The sequence below is a fragment of the Nipponia nippon genome, unplaced genomic scaffold (assembly GCF_047370975.1).
Source record: "Nipponia nippon isolate SJK-2023a ecotype South Korea unplaced genomic scaffold, ASM4737097v1 scaffold_34, whole genome shotgun sequence".
Taxonomy (NCBI): Eukaryota; Metazoa; Chordata; class Aves; order Pelecaniformes; family Threskiornithidae; genus Nipponia; species Nipponia nippon.
The window spans coordinates 4160472-4177062 of record NW_028262352.1 but is presented as its reverse complement, the minus strand read 5'-3'; positions in this window follow the sequence as shown (position 1 = coordinate 4177062).

Below are 16591 nucleotides of genomic sequence, written 5' to 3'. Positions count from 1 at the left end.
GTGTGGTTTCTATGATGTCATAAATCATTATTGAATAAAATACACAAATATGAAAGAACAGCCCTAGAACAATTCTTCATTATCTTGGTTGTGTTTGTTTCATTACTGCATGAAGAGTCTTAAGAGGCCTTTTTTTTAATCAAATTGATAAAAGTGATGTTTGAAGTACAAATAAATAATATGCCTGAATTATTAGTTGTGCTGCAGATAATGATTTGATTGCTATAACCTGAGTCTTATCTGTTGAGTGCTACTTGTATCTGTCTAATCCAGCGTTTTGCACCAGGAGGTGCTGGTTTGTTACGATCCAAGTAAGGAAGGCACTTAGGCTTTGTAAAATAGGCTCCGGGAAACCTTATTGCAGCTTTTCAATATATAAAGGGGGCTTCTAAGAAAGATGGAGAGAGACTTTTTACCAAGGCCTGTAGTGACAGGACAAGGGGCAAGGCTTTTAAACTGAAAGACAATAGATTTAGATTGGACATAAGGAAGAAATTCTTTACAATGAGGGTGGTGAGACACTGGAACAGGTTGCCCAGAGAAGTTGGAAGGTTGCCCCATCATTGGAAGTGTTCAAGGTCAGGTTGGATGGGGCTTTTAGCAACCTGATCTAGTGGAAGGTGTCTCTGCCCATGGCAGGGGTATTGGAACTAGATGATCTTTAAAGGTCCCTTCCAACCCAAACCATTTTATGATTCTATGATTCTAAGTATCTCTTAAAATGCTATTTATTGGAGCTACCTATTGGAGCTATTCATTGGAGGTAAAGAAAAAGAGGATAGTATAGATAATCTTATGTCCCTTCAGATGCTGGGAACCCCGAGTTGCATGGTATCAAACCAGCCTCCAGTCAGGGCACAACATACCATACTGATCCTGTCTTTAGAAGAGTTACCCCATTTTGGTTATTCGAGCTCTTATAGGATTTTCTTGTACCACGGGTACCTTGGTGTACCCCAGGGATCAATATTGGGTTGGATCCTGTTTAACATCTTCATTAATGATCTGGATGATGGGGCAGAGTATACCCTCAGCAAGTTTGCAGATGACATAAAACTAGGAGGAGTGGCTGATATGCCAGAGGGTCGTGCTGCCATCCAGAGGAACCTGGACAGACTGGAGAAATGGGCTGACAGGAACTTCATGAAGTTCAACAAGGGGAAGGGCAAAGCCCTGCACCTGGGGAGGAACAACCCCAGGCACCAGTACATGCTGAGGGCCACCCAGCTGGAAAGAAGCTTGGCAGAAAAGGACCTGGGGGTCCTGGTGGACACCAAGTTGGACACGAGCCAGCAACGTGCCCTTGCCACAGAGAGGGCAAAAGGTATCCTGGGCTGCATTAGGAGCATTGCCAGCAGGTGGAGGGAGGTGATCCTTCCCCTCTACTCAGCCCTGGTGAGGCCACACCTGGAGTCCTGTGTCTAGTTCTGGGCTCCTTAGTACGAGAGAGACATGGAGCTACTGGAGAGAGTCCAATGAAGGGCCATGAAGACGTTTAAGGGACTGGAGCATCTCTCCTATGAGGAAAGGCTGAGAGAGCTGGGACTGTTCAGCCTGGAGAAGAGAAGGCTCAGGGAGGATCTCATCAATGTATATAAATACCTGAAAGGAGGGTGCCAAGAAGACAGAGCCAGGCTCTTTTCAGTGGTGCCCAGTAACAGGACAAGAGGCAATGGGCACAAACGGAAACACAGGAGGTTCCGTCTGAACATGAGGAAACTGTGAGGGTGACTGAGCACTGGAACAGGTTGCCCAGCGGGGTTGTGGAGTCTCCCTCCTTGGAGAAATTAAAGAGTCGTCTGGACATGATCCTGGGCAACTGGCTCTAGGTGACCATGCTTGAGCAGGGGGGTTGGACCAGATGACCTCCAGAGGTCCCTTCCAACCTCAATCATTCTGCGATTCTTACAAGGAAACAACTCTATTCATCATTTCTACTGTCAAACAAAAAGGATGTGGACATGAAAACTTGCTGCTGCAATTTTAGATAAAGGCAAGGACACGCAGGGGGTATAATCACCAGTGCCAAGTGGGAGCTGCCTACAGGCTCCTCTGTTACAATGAGCTGGTCAGGTTTATCCTGCGGCCAAGGGATATGCACAGCACAGCACAGGTATGGGCCTACTCAGGTTAACTGTTGTGTATCACTAACGCCTCATTTTACAGTAGTCTTCCGGTCAGGATTGCTACATCCAGTATCTTATTAGAGAAAGATTCTCTATATCTCAAATTATTCTGCAGGGGAAAAAAATAATCTACTTTTAAGGTAAATCACTATTTGCATTTTATCTGGCCTTCTGTACTGTGAGTCTAAAAACAATCACAAGTGGTGTTACTTTTTTCTTTATCATTATCTAGAGGTATAAATATGTAGTAAAGATAAGGGCTGGCGACCGGAAGATCACGCGATGTACGGAAAGAGTTAAGGGTTAACCCTCCCTTGTCTCCACCCCTTATAACATAACACGCCTACTGCTGAGAGTATAAAAGTAAACTACTGCGCAATAAACGAGGAAGCTGAACACCCACACTGTGTGTGCTGACTGTTCCTTCCCCAGCCCGGGTCGGCTGGAGATCCGCCGGTATAACCTTGATATGTAACGAACGCTACATAAATACTCCTGAACAATCTTACTCTTTCCTTGATTCTGTAATTTTCTATGTTTAGTATAAAAATCGGAATATGACAGCTCTCTCTCCATATTTGACTTGTACACAAACATTGTTGTTTTCCAAGTACTTTTTTTTGGTGTTTTACTGTAACCAATAATGAATGTTGAATCCCCAGACTGTTTTGCTGATGTTCAGTTGTGAGACACTTCATTTGATCAGTGTTGTATACATTGACTGCATATGGACAATACAGGTGGACATAGAAAATCTGTTGGGGAATCCACTGTATGTGGTGGTTTTTAACATGTAGAAAGAAGTGTATATGTTTTTTCTTAAAAAATATCTGACTTAAAAGGTTTCACTGTGTGATAATCCTTGAAATGCTGGCTGAATTTTGCAGTCGCACTAGCTTCAGGATTTGCTGTACCGGGTTCAGAATGAGAAATGTTCCTGTGACATAATGTAGAAACTTGAGATGCCTATGAGCTAGAGTATCTTAGTGCACCTGTTTGAAACTTTTTTTTTAACTTGGAACATACATACTGCTGAATGAAATTGAATTTATGGAGGCATAGGCTGTTATGGTACATTGTGGAAGATGAGGTTTTGTAAACTCTCAGATACTTCTGTCCTGTTGTTTCAAAAGTGTCTCTAATTTCATTCTGCCTGTGAAATGACTTGCAACTATTTGCGCTGCCAAACTTCTCTGTTCTTCGTGGCTGATACTAAGAGGAAGGACAGAAGCAACTTCTGTGCTGAGGCACTTTGCATGACAAACAATGAATGTCAGTTTTGAAAGACACTGTAACAGTGAATGCACAATAGACAACCTGAAGTAGTCTAAAAACCCATTATCTTTGATGCAGCATTTGATAGTAATATTTACTGTATTTTTATGGGGGTGAGGGAAGAGTTTCCTGACCTTGATTGCTCTTAAGAATGCTTTTTATCTTATTTTGTTGTTATTGCTTACGTGTCTTCTAAACTTGTCTAACCTGTAAACTGTGCGCCTCCCTCTTCTGTTTGACTAGTAGCAGCTTCATCCTTTCCTTATTTATTTAAAGCCATGATAACCAGCACACTAAAATGGCATCAAGTAAAGTTAGTTTGAATAATGACTGATGGTGCAAAGTTCTCCTCTATAATAAAATGAAGCTCATAAAGGATCGGCTCCAAATTGCAATGATGCCCTGCCTTCAAGCATTTGCTCTGATTTTAAGGCTTTCCCATGTATTCTTGCTCAACACGTAGCAAAACAAGTTTTTGTGAGTTGCTTGAGTGTTTCTCTGTATGTAATGTATTAGATATTCAAGCTTCAGTAATAGTTTCCTTTAATAAAAATAAAAATAAAAATAAAAATAAATAAAAATAAAAATAAATAAAAATAAAAATAAAAATAAAAATAAAAATAAAAATAAAAATAAAAATAAAAATAAAAATAAAAATAAAAAGCAAGCAAGTTTTGGAGAATTGATTTGCTTTGTTGAAAAGTACTGTTGATTACAGAGACATTTAGGATAGTTACAGCATGTGAACCATTAATACAAACATACTTCTGTTTATTAAGTGCTTTATTTATACAAGAGTGATTTTTACCTTGATCACATTTAGCTATTTGCAGGGAAGGGGGGAATAGCTTAGGTGTTGCAATATAGTATTGTGAAATTACTGGCTAGTAGAAAATGATGAGCAAGTCTGCATATGGCTCTCACATCAGACTTTGGACATTGTTAAGCTGAAATCCTGTGGTTCTTGACCACAACCAGTATTCTTATCGTATAAGAGGCTCAATTAGGAATGGGTCTACCAACCTTTCAAAGTCAGAAGGAAAATAACTCAAGATCAGACAGTGGCATGGCTGTGCTGTTTACAAATGGCCATCTGAGCCTCCACAGCTTTGCAACTCAAGTTGTTATGTTAGAGCCTATATCTAGCTTGTGTTCTCTGCATGAAGGCTCTTAAGGGGAAAGATAACTGGATCTCTGCTTCTAAATAAGGGTAGTTGCTGAAGTACCTCTTGAGTTTCCTTGTTTCTCAGTCCTTGGAATTGTGGGGCATTCTTCCAGAGTGGGTTCTCTTTTCAGAGGTGCCAATCTAAGGCTGGCTTGTTCTCCCCGAAATTTCTGCCTAGGCTGAAAACCTTTCCAAGATTTAGGGTGCCAAAGATGCACTAGCTGTGTGGTGTTCCTGATGGCTAGTGCTGAATCACTTTGATCAGAGTCCTGTGAGAAAGGAACAGGCTGGTAAAGCTGAAACCCATCATTTTTTGAGAAAGATGTCTTTTAGGCAGTCTGGCTGCATTAATTGAAGTGACTTCTCTCAACTAAAAGGAGAGTACTTTTGGGAAACAGGACCAAGCTTTGAAAGCTCTCAGCTGTTTATTGTGCCTGGTTCTCAAACTTTTTCAGTTTTCTTCTATACCATACAAAATATGTAATGCTCAACGGTATCATAAACCTTGTAACAGCCCCTCTCTATTAGGTAGCCACCAGCATTCCTACCAGCTCCATTTTTGTCCAAAAGCAGAAGCGTGAACAAATCACCACTTCCTATAACTCTCAAATCCAAACTTCCTGTCAGTCCTGAGGGCACTAATAGGCCTTAATGGCCCTGACCATCCTCACTTGGGGCCTCCACCTGCACCTTCTGCCCACGGGCTCCATTTCAGCTCAGGCTTGTGCCTTCAGTCCCTGCCAGAGCTATGTTGTAGGAGTGCTGGTCTCCAGCAGTACATCTGCCTAGACATGGTCCCTGTTGATATGGACCCCAACCCGTAGACTGACTTTCCAGCTTGACTTTGGTCCTGCCTTGTCACTATGGACCTGCCTGGTGATCAATGGGCTGTGTCTGACCCTGTTTACCCTCACCAGACCTGATCCTGACCTTCAGACTGACTTCCTGGCTTGACCTCAGAACTGCCTCATCACCATGACCTTGCCTGGTCATCCATCTCTGGCTCTGTCCCACTCATCTTGCATGGGGACTGTGGGACTGGGCCCTGGTTGGTGAGGCCCATGTGATCCCTCTTGGATCCTGTCCCTTAGGGAGCAGCTATCTCTTACTACTCCCTGACATTTTCTGGGCCTTTGGGTGCGACATTGAAGCTCCTTCTTTCAGGATAGCTGTTCAAAACCAAAACTGGAGACAGCAGTCCAAATTTGTCTTAGCTCCTGCAACAATGCATGTGCAGCTAGTAGGTGGGTGGTAGTCTGCCTACATGCTTTTTTGGGTTCTTTTAAGTTGGTGTCGTGGTTTAACCCCAGCCAGCAACTAAGCACCACGCAGCCGCTCACTCACTCCCCCCACCCCAGTGGGATGGGGGAGAGAATCGGAAGGGGGAAAGTCAGAAAACTCGTGAGTTGAGATAAGAACAGTTTAATAACTGAAATCAAATAAAATAGAATAGTAGTAATAGTAGTAGTAGTAGTAGTAGTAATAATAATAATACAATAATAATATACAAAGCAAGTGATACACTATACAATTGCTCACCACCCACCGACCGATGCCCTGAGCAGTGATCGCTGCCCCCCGGCCAACTCCCCCAGTTTACATACTGAGCATGACGTCATACAATATGGAATAGCCCTTTGGCCAGTCTGGGTCAGCTGTCCTGGCTACGCCCCCTCCCAGCTTCTCGCTGGCAGGGCAGGGGAAGCTGAAAAGTCCTTGACCAGTATAAACACTACTTAGCAACAACTAAACCATCAGTGTGTTATCAACATTATTCTCATCCTAAATCCAAAACACAGCACTATACCAGCTACTAGGAAGAAAATTAACTCTATCCCAGCTGAAACCAGGACAGTTGGCTTTCTGTGTACTTTCTTATTCTGCCTCATTAAATTAAATAGTATAGAAAAGGCCTCTAATAAATCTTTCCTAAATCTCCCTTTTCTCCCTTTTTCTTGTGGGTTAACTTCGGTAGGTAGCTAAGCCCCACACAGTCACTTGCTCCCTCCTCCCCACTGGGATGGGGGAGAGAATCAGAAGAGTAAAAGTGAGAAAACTCATGGGTCAAGATAAAGACAGTTTAATATGTAAAGCAAAAGCTGCGCATATAAGCAAAGCAAAATAAGGAGTTCATTCTCTACTTCCCATCGGCAGGCAGATGTTTAGCCATCTCCAGGAAAGCAGGTCTCCATCACGCGTAATGGTTACTTGGGAAGACAAATGCCATAACTCTGAACATCCTCCCTTCCTCCTCCTTTTCTGCAGTTTTTATTGCTGAGCATGACATCATATGGTATGGAATATCCCTTTGGTAAGTTGAGGTCAGCTGTCCCAGCTGTATCCCCTCCCAACATCTTGCCCACCCCCAGCCTACTCACTGGTGGGGCAGTATGAGAAACAGAGAAGGCCTTGATGCTGTGCAAACACTGTTCAGCAATGGCTAAAATATTGATGTGTTATCAACACTGTTTTGGTCACAAATCCAAAACATAGCACCATACTAGCTACTATGAAGAAAATTAACTCTATCCCAGTCCAAAACAGTACACCCTTTCAGGAACAATTTTAAAAATTAGACTGAGTAGAATGAGAATAAATTAAAAAATTGCGCGAACTCAGAAATAATTTAGCATTTGCTGTTAAAGTGAATTTCTTTGAATTCTGAAAGCAATAATCCTGGCAAACATCTCATGCACAGACTGAATTAATAACAACAAAACAAAACTGGGTAGCTCCTAATTTTCTGGTTTTGTTCTTGATAAACCTCTCCTGACCATTTCTGGCAGCTTTTTTTTTTTCCCCTCTAGTGTAAAATTCATGACATAAATGAAAGCCACAGGGCCTAATAAAACACAACTGAGGATTCTGTCCATAATAATAGTAATAATAACAATAATAATAATATTTTTTTAGGCTACTGTTACAAGATACATAGTATTATAATCAAAATACCTGTTACTGAGACAAAGTGGACAATACTGGTTGGTAACTTACATTTGATTAAAACAGTTTCTTAATTTAGTGGTATGTATGGCAGAATACTGTAACTTAAATTGACAATAGTGATAACCTTGTTTACGAGGATATGCCAAATCCTACTGTTCAGTGGTAGCCAATCTGTTTAAGAATTGAGAGTAAGGCATACTGCAGTTGGCAGTCTTGGAAAAATTATCTTAATCCTGCTGCCACTAAATACTGTGGAATTGTTACCATGGGCTTAAATGCTGTGGTGGGTTGACCTTGGCTGGTCTCCAGATGCTGACCAAGCTGCTCTATCACTCCCCATTTGCAACAGGGGAAGAAAATATGACAAAAAGCTCACGGGTCGAGATAAGGACACGGAGATTACTTACCGATTAACCTCACGGGCAAAACAGCCTCGACTTAGGGAAATTAATTTAATTTATTGCCAATTAAACAGAGCAGGATAATGATAAATAAAAACTAAATCTTAAAACACCTTCCCCACACCCTTCCCTTCTTCCCAGGCTCAACTTCACTCCCCATTTCTCTACCTCCTCCCACCGAGTGGCAGAGGGGAATGGGGAATGGGGGTTGCGGTCGGTTCATAACACTTCGTCTCTGCTGCTCCTTCCTCCTCACGCTCTTGCCATGCTCCAGCGTAGGGTCCCACCCACAGGAGACAGTTCTTCAAGAATTGCTTCAATGTGGGTCCTTCCCACGGGCTGCAGTCCTTCAGGAATGGACTGCTCCAGCGTGGGTCTCCCCACAGGATCACAGGTCCTGCCAGAAAACCTGCTTCTGCGTGGGCTCCTTTCCACGGGCCACAGGTCCTGCCAGGAGCCTGCTCCAGTGTGGGCTCTCCATGGCCCGCAGCTTCCTTCAGGGCACATCCACCTGCTCCGGTGTGGGGGTCCTCCACGGGCTGCAGGGTGGATATCTGCTCCACTGTGGACCTCCATGGGCTGCAGGGGGACAACCTGCATCACCATGGTCTTTTCCACGGGCTGCAGGGGAATTTCTGCTCCGGCGCCTGGAGCACCTCCTCCTCCTTCTTCACTGACCTTGGTGTCTGCATAGTTGTTTCTCTCACATATTCACACTCCTCTCTCCCAGCTGCTGTTGTGCAGCAGGTTTTTTCCCCCCTTAAATATGTTATCACAGAGGTGCTAGCACTGTTGCTGACTGGCTCAGCCTTGGCCAGTGGCGGGTTCACAGAATCATAGAATCATAGAATGGCTTGGGCTGGAAGGGACCTTAAAGATCATCTAACTCCAGCCCCCCTGCCATGGGCAGGGACGCCACCCACTAGACCAGGTTGCTCAGGGCCCCGTCCAACCTGGCTTTGAACACTACTCTCATTACTTTGAACAACCTCTCTGGGCAACCTGTTCCAGTGCCTCACCACCCTCTGAGTAAAGAATTTTTTCCTAACATCTAATCTAAATCTCCCCTCTTTCAGTTTAAAACCGTTCCCCCTTGTCCTATCGCTATCTGCCCTTATAAAGAGTCTCTCCCCCTCTTTTATGTAAGCCCCCTTTAAGTACTGGAAGGCCACTATAAGGTCTCCCCAGAGCCTTCTCTTCTCCAGGCTGAACAACCCCAACTCTCTCAGCCTGTCTTCATAGCAGAGGTGCTCCAGCCCTCTGATCACCTTTGTGGCCCTCCTCTGGATCCGTTCTAAAAGGTCCACATCTTTCTTGTGCTGAGGGCTCCAGAGCTGGATGCAGTACTCCAGGTGGGGTCTCACGAGGACAGAGAAGAGGGGCAGAATCCCCTCCCTCGACCTGCTGGCCACACCTCTTCTGATGCAGCCCAGGATACGGTTGGCTTTCTGGGCTGCTAGTGCACATTGCTGGCTCCTATCCAGCTTTTCGTCCACCAGGACCCCCAAGTCCTTCTCTGTGTGGCTGCTCTCAATGAGTTCTTCTCCCAGTCTGTACTCATGTCTGGGATTCCCTCGACCCAGGTGCAGGACCTTACACTTGGACTTGTTGAACCTCATTCGGTTCATATGGGCCCACTTCTCAAGCTTGTCCAGGTCCCCCTGGATGGCATCCCGTCCTTCAGGTGTGTCAACCGCACCACTCAGCTTCGTGTCATCCGCAAACTTGCTGAGGGTGCACTCTATCCCACTGTCTATGTCACTGATAAAGATATTGAAAAGCACCGGTCCCAAGACAGAGCCCTGAGGGACACCACTCGTCACCAGTCTCCACCTGGACATAGAGCCATTGTCCGCAATCTTGGACCGGTTCATCTTGGAGCCAGCTGAAACTGGCTCTGTCAGACATGGCAGCAGCTTCTGATGTCTTGTCACAGAAGCTACCCCTATAGCCCCCCACTCTGCTCCGCTACTGAGAACCTTGCCACGAAAACCCAACACAAATGCTAGGAGGACTGGATTGCAACTCTGTCTTAAACACTTATGAGTAAAAGGTGATGCGCTTTGTGCTTATTTATGTACTTTTGTTTATAGTACAGCATTTAGAAATCTATTAATAATTAATTTAACCTCAAGATTAATTCAACCTCAAGCTGACTGACAGAAGTAACTCGAGATGAAGGAGACTGGACTCTTGTCTCTGCTCGGGGCAGAAGGAAGAACCTTCCCCCTTCCTCTGAAGTGCCCCTACGTAACAGAGACGATGCTCTAGAGTTGGAGAACAAAGAGCACATGAGTAACGGACAGGATCCAGGAAAAGATGACTATGCAAAGTTGATCCAACCATCCACCTGCATTAGAATCAGTGCCACCAGAAAAGCACATAAAGTATTAGTAAACGGAGACTCCTTACTGAGAGGCATGGAAGCACCCATTAGCCATCCAGACAATTTCTCTAGAGAAGTTTGCTGCCTACCAGGAGCTCGCATTCGTGACATCACTGAGAGGCTGCTGAGCCTGGTGAACCCTACCATGTTAAAAGGATCTGGAGCACAAGTGGTGTTCTCCTCTATCCTCCCAGTCAGAGGAAGGGGTTCAGGAAGGAGAAGATTAATTGAACAGGTGAATGCCTGGCTGCGTGGCTGGTGCCATACTCAAGGTTTTGGCTTCTGTGATCATGGATCTGCCTTTGAGAAGCTGGGTCTGTTGGGAGCTGATGGGATTCACCTGACCAAACGGGGCAAGAGGGCCTTCACCAACAAGCTGGCCAGACTTACAAGGAGGGCTTTAAACTAGATTTAGTGTGGGGGAAGGGGATGGAGTTTTGAGCACCAGACGGGAGCTGCTGAGGAACCAACAGGGAAACACCTGTGAAAAGCCTCAAAGGAATTAGGGTGTGTTCCTCTGAAAAGGTGACAGGGTGGATAGCCCAGCTGAAGTGCCTCTATACCAATGCACACAGCAGGGGTAACAAAGAGGAGGAGCTGGAAGCCACTGTGCAGCTAGAAAGCTATGATGTAATAGCTGTTGCTGAAATGTGATGGGGCAACTGGATCGCTGCAATAGATGGCTATAGGCTGCTCAGAAGGGACAGGCAAGGAAGGAGGAGCGGGGGGGGGGGGGGAGTTGCCCTCTATGTAAAAAAGAAAAAAAAAAAATGAATTGACTGTACAGAGCTGCATTTGGAAACAGTGATGCCCCCTCCCTGGAAATGTTCAAGGTCAGGTTAGATGAGGCTTTGAGCAACCTGGTCAGTGAAAGGTGTGTCTGCCTGTGGCAGGGGGTTGGAACTAGATGATCTTTAAGGTCCCTTCCAACCCAAACCATTCTATGATTCTGCAAGATTTGGTTATTAAATTTTTCTGGCAGGGAATAAAAATATGATCACAGAGAGATAAGAGCTCAGTTCAGTTAATTCCTGCAGTAGGTGATGCTAAAATTAGGTGCCTGCCATTTATCTATGAGGAGCTCATCGATCATTGACACAGGACAGTTATTCTATACGACGTTCTAATGCAGAATGAGAGTGTGGGTCTACAAAATGGAAAAATGCAGAAGCCACCTCAAACTAATAAGTTTACTTTCAACAATGTATTGATCTGCCTTATTTAATTTATTTCATATTTTCTGATATTATGAGTATGAGAGTCAAACTTTGGTGAACAAAATTAATTTAATTTGAATATCCTTAATGTAATTATGTATTATGGCATTTCAGTCTTACAAAGGTGGGGGTTTATAAGCTTACAAGGTCACAAAGGCAAATTCCCGCTCTTGTGAAAACCAAGACTTGCAAAACTGACTGAATTCCCACTAGGCGTACCTGAGAGATGGAGGGAGCATCCTGTCAACAAGGTCTATGGCAATACCATGGTGGAAAAGCCCATTCATAATCCCTCAATGGCTCTTAGTGTGTTTCAGGTCTCCTAATAGCCTCTAGCTAGCAAACACTGCTGCAAGGTGGGAGAAAGCTGTGCAGCTTTTTGTGGGAGTGAGATTTCTATAGTAGGGTTTCCCATTCTCTGCCCTCAACTCCAGCACCTATTTCTGCTGCTGCTCGCAGTGGTTCACAAGTGGTATTGTTGCCTGAGTGGTTGGTCTAAGTATCCCTTTCAGCCTGGGGCTCTGCAGACTTGAGGGAGCAACAGGGTAGCAATTTCCTTCCTCAATAACCATGCATAAGGGTTTCCTTTGTGGACACAAAGAGCAGTACCACGCTGTAAAATCCGCTGGCTTTGTGTCCCTGGCTCTCATGTGAATTGGGGGCAGCGCAATCCCTGCTCAGAGTGACGGCCGAGCTCCAACTCCCCTGACAGGCTTAGAGGGATCAACGCAAGAGGGCTAAGGTGCTGTGACAGGGCAGTTATGCAAATGAAGGAAAAGAGGAACCAACATCACGAAAGGAAGAAAATGATGAAAACTCGCATCATGTTCCAAAGCTGTGACCTTATTGGTAGGTCAATCGGAAAGGCTCTGCCTCCATGCAGAAAGAGGCCAATCAATGAGTGTGGTGGTGTTATCACAAGAATTGCACTGAAGCCAGCACTATCATCTTGGAGTTGAGAGAGGTGGTCTTGTTTATATTAATCTTGAAGGGTCACTGAGTGGGGGAGGAAGGGAGTGGATACTGGGAAGTAAATTAGCGGTGTTTGTGACTTCGTCGTCTTGGCGATTCAGCGCAGGTGCCACTGGAGGAGAGACAGGTGGGAGAAAGGATGGTGCAGTCATATTCTGCCTACTGTTGCCAGAACTGATATGATAAAAAAAACCTATATCCTTCCACAAGTGAGTGCAGGCGGGCAGGCGGGTGCGTGCTCTGTGAAAGCTGGAGCACATGTCCAAGGGGAGGGGGGTATGTGGTATATCAACAAGAGGGGAGTGGGAGGTTAAGAATTGTCAACTGAGTGTGTGCAGAGTGCGTGGGGTACATGTTAGAGGGAGTGCTAAGGAGATGGGGGAGATAAGGTCGACTGTGAAGGGCATAGCGTGGGGGAGATAAGGTCGACTGTGAAGGGCATAGCGTGGGGGAGAGGAGGAGTAGTGGGTACATGCTCTGTGTGCTGAGGATGTCCTCAGTGCCTTACAGAGGCATTTTGCTAGGCTGCTCTTCGCTTGTTATATGCTTGGCGCTGTGTATCTCCCCAGAAGAGAAATAGTCTTTCCTGGCTTTCCTGCATGTGCTGCTATATAGGGTCTTAGTTTGGAACTTTTCTCTGAAGCACTTTCTGTCTTGTGTGCCTGGTGCTGTGCAAATCCCCAATGAGAAGTAGTCTCCCTCCCCTAAGTCTATGCTTCATCCTGTCTGCCTGCCTGGTGCTATGCAATCTGTGTGTTGGGAGACAACTGCCTTTCTTGTCCCGGTTGTTATCAGTCAAGGCTGCCACTGCCTAGCCTTGCTTCTTGTGGGCTCTTGCAGGTGTGTCTGAGCCCTAAGTTTTGGAAGTTTCCCATGAATCTGCTATTGAAAGCTTTGCTATCTAAGCTAATGTCACTGATGCTTGCTCTTTGAGAAGATCAGTGATGGCACAGTTGTTGGGTTTTTTTGATAATACGAAAACCTGCCTTTTCAGAGAGCCAAAAGAGCTGGTCTGTGCATTTGTGTTTACCATTAAATTTGTTTTTACACAAGGGACTGGCTCTATAGCTTTTTCTATTGATAACTAATCTAAGTAATGGTGCAGTAAGTCACAACATCAAAGGTATTTTGGTGTGCTTAGCTACAATACTGAACCATGTTAAAAAACTTTTAAGAAAACCTAAGACCCAATCTTTGCAAGAAATGAGAAGCTGCTATTAAAAGGGAAAACTTCAAGCCTACCAAGTATAGTAGTATTTGTTCAGAACACTTTACTACTGATTACTTTAAAAGAGAATGCAACAACAAAGTCCTGAAAGAAAATGCTGTGCCCACAGTATTCTGTTATACTGAGCCCAGTGAAAAGGTAAACCTGAAATTCTCTCAGTCCAAGAAACTTGAATATGTATAAGTTGCCTGTATATTTGTATTGCAGGGTTTGAAGGAGAGGAGCAATGCAGAGAAGAGGCAGATTGTAGGTATATCGTCTGAACATATGTGCTCAGAAGCACTTGGAGAGCTGTGGAAGAGAGAGATGAGGTAGCTAAGCAGGTTAATCAGCTGTTTTCAGGAGTGTTTTGGGAGGAAGTGAAAGGCTGGTTGCCTGATGCTCGAGAGAATGTGAATGCATCTCTGCAATGTTTTAATGCTCTTGTCTGACCTGTTTTTGCACAAAAATTATGGAAGTGTAACTTCTGTTTAAAAACCTTCTGCTAAAATAGATGTAATAGCAACAAAGTAAAGAATTACTGCTGTATAGTTTAAATAAGTTCAACTATATTTCTTATGCCTTTAAGGAGCTCTCAGTAATATTTACAAACTGCATTTTACTCTCTCAGGCTGACTGGTAGCTACTACTGATATTCAAGGTCTTACATACCTTAGTTCTGAGATTTAAGAGTCTTCTCTGAAGGACTCTAGCCAGGACTCTGGCCTCTGGTATAACAGAGATAAGGTGAGATGCAAACAGAAAAGCAACACAGTAGTTAGTTGCACATGCTGTCTCTCTGTTCTTAAACCATCTCTGCCTTGTCTGTAACAGTAACCTTGTGTTCCCATGAGACTTGTCTGTTACTGCCTCCAAACATCTGATGTTCCCCTGTGAGAAGTGTTCTCTTTGCTGTGCTACTAAGCAATTTGGCATAAGAGGACAATGGGTTATTAGTTCATCCTTCTTGACATAATAATCACAAGGTGAGAATTAAGAAGATGGATTCATAGTTTCTATAAAAGGTATACAGTTGTAAGTCTTTTCCCTCCCTTTGTAGTAGGGGAAGGAGTAAAAGAAAGAATGGGGATTATAGATCTGGGGAATGACAGAAAGCAGTGAGGTGGAGTACATAGAAGATGACTGGGATTCCTGCTTGACTGGTTTTTGGTTTTATATATAACACTGGAAATGATACAACAATAAAGAGGGAATGTAACTGGAGAATGAAAGGCAGCCAATAAGAGAGAAAAGAATAAAGGTACAAGGTATGTAAGGAAAGATAAATAATTTCCAGGTAAATACAGTTCAATTTTGTGTTGATTATATTTCCCCAATAGCTCTACCGCATGCATTTTCTATGTCACCTTAAAGAATCTTTCCAATCTAAAAGATGGATGGGGGTATAGAGTTATCTATGAAAACTGGATTGATACATCAGGATCAATAGCAAGCCATGCTCCCCCACTTCACTACTATGGCTTGATCTGCTAAAACACAAAAGGGTGCCTCTTAATTATGGAGAAAGATTTAATGATATGCAACCTTGTCTCACAGTAGTTCTTGGTGAACTGACACGTAAGTTCAAGGAATTATTTAATAATGGTAGCTGCTGGTAATTATTGCTGGTTTTGTGAGACTGGGTTGAGACTGAGAGAGAGAGATATATATGAAATGACTTTTAAAAAATCTTCTACCATTATGTAATTTGAAATTATTTTTGCGGGTTTATCTTTTAGGAGAACCATTTATTGTCTGTAAGAAATATATCACTGACACATCATGAGTGAATTTAAGTAATCTGCTCTGTTGCGATAATTAGACCTTTATAAAGATATCATTTGCTATATGAGCTGGAAATAGATGTCTTTGTGTGAGGCCAGCTGTCTGGCAACTATCAGATTTTTGCATACATTTCCAGAAAGGATGAATTTTTCCTGTGTGAATCACACCCTTGTCTTGTAATCCTCCTTGTAGAGGAGTTTGAAGAGTGATAGCTAATATAGTGAAAATGTTTAGAATCTTCAAATGTTAATCTGATGGGTACACTGACAGAATAACAGTGGTTCATTATAGTTGAGAGACATGACTGATAGTTGTCTGTTTTTGTACTAGTAATGCAATTAGTGACACTTGTGAAACTTCCAGTAGATGCAGAGAGCAACTGAATAGTCAGTTTGGTTACTGGTGAAATATTGTAGTCGGTGCAGGAGTGATATCTTAACCCTCAATTTAAAGTAAGATATTAGGTTGTTTACATACTATGTCTTATCAACTGACAGATAAGTTAAAGATGGCTTTAATGTCTCAGGAGTTGCTGACAGTCCTCAGATTCTGTAATATAAATAGAACAATCAACACTGAGAATTTCCTATGCTTTTATGGATAGTAATACTAGTGAAGATAGTGAAAGAAGTATTGAAGCCAAATTTCTAAGAGTTTCTTAGGTTTTCTTTTCAACAGTCACTGTGCATGCTCTTTTGTTTGTTTTTTGACCCTCATGTGGACAGAAGTGTTTCTGAATGAACCCTATGTTCCTTTGAGGCAAAAAGGATCTAAATTCCTTTCTGACCATTACTTGTATCATAGGACATTTGTACTGTTTTGAACCAGGCAAGTTCTCTGAACCTATTCAGCATGTAGCATGTGGTGGGTTAACCTTGGCTAGCTGTCAAGTGCCCACCAAACCACTGTCTCGCTCCCCCTCCTCAACAGGACAGGGGGAGAAAATAAGATGCGCTTCGGTCACAACAACCCCATGCAACGCTACAGGCTTAGGGAGGAGTGGCTGGAGAGCTGCCTGGCAGAAAAGGACCTGGGGGTGTTGGTTGACAGCCACCTGAACATGAGCCAGCAGTGGGCTCAGGTGGCCAAGAGGGCCAATGGCATCCTGGCT